Source organism: Bison bison, unplaced genomic scaffold (genome assembly GCF_000754665.1).
Source record: "Bison bison bison isolate TAMUID 2011002044 unplaced genomic scaffold, Bison_UMD1.0 scf7180017864160, whole genome shotgun sequence".
Lineage (NCBI taxonomy): Eukaryota > Metazoa > Chordata > Mammalia > Artiodactyla > Bovidae > Bison > Bison bison.
The window spans coordinates 7532620-7533432 of record NW_011494732.1 but is presented as its reverse complement, the minus strand read 5'-3'; the positions used below and the strand labels follow the sequence as shown (position 1 = coordinate 7533432).

Here is an 813-nt window from a genome sequence, read left to right as displayed (position 1 = left end):
CATCTTTTTGTAAATTTTACTGGAACATAGCCATTTGCATTTGTTTACACATCACCTATGGGTGCTTTCATGCCACAACAGCTGAGTTGAGTAGTTGTGACAGGCTGTGGCTCACAGAGTTTAAAATATTCTTTGGTCCTGTACTGAGGAGATTTACCCTTGTATAGACACTTTTTTATATTTATTTACTCAGCAGTATTAAGCACCTATTTTGTACGAGTCCAAAACCAAAATTTGCATGTGGTTTTTTACATACTTCTGTGTCCTGGACCCTTCCCTCAACCGCATAGTTCTTGTGATCTCAGGAGGAAGGGAGAAGTGGAAGTGGGTAGAAAAGGAAAGGGAGAAATGGAAAGAAGTTCTCTGAGATGCTTCTGTGAGCAAGTTACAAAGAATGTCAATAAATCTTCTTGATAATGTTCTAGATTATGGAATTTCAGTTCAGTTCAGTCGCCCAGTCGTGTCCGACTCTTTGTGACCCCATGGACTGCAGCACACCAGGCTTCCCCCTCCATCACCAACTCCCGGAGTTTACCCAAACTCATGTCCATTGAGTTGGTGATGCCAGCTCAACCATCTCATCCTCTGTCGTCATCTTCTCCTTAAGCCTTCAATCTTTGCCAGCATCAAGGTCTTTTCAAATGAGTCAGTTCTTCGCATCAGGTGGCCAAAGGATTGGCGTTTCAGCTTCATCATCAGTCCTTCCAATGAATATTTAGGACTGATTTCCTTTAGGATTGACTGGTTTGATATCCCTGCAGTCCAAGGGACTCTCAGGAGTCTTCTCCAACACCACAGTTTGAAAGCATCAAT

General features: G+C 42.7%; 1 protein-coding gene across 1 annotated transcript in view; it reads left to right on the top strand.

Annotated features, from left to right (window-relative positions):
* Positions 1 to 813, top strand: part of ARPC3 (actin related protein 2/3 complex, subunit 3, 21kDa) — an 11617-nt gene that overhangs the window by 5694 nt on the left and 5110 nt on the right. The window lies entirely within an intron of this gene.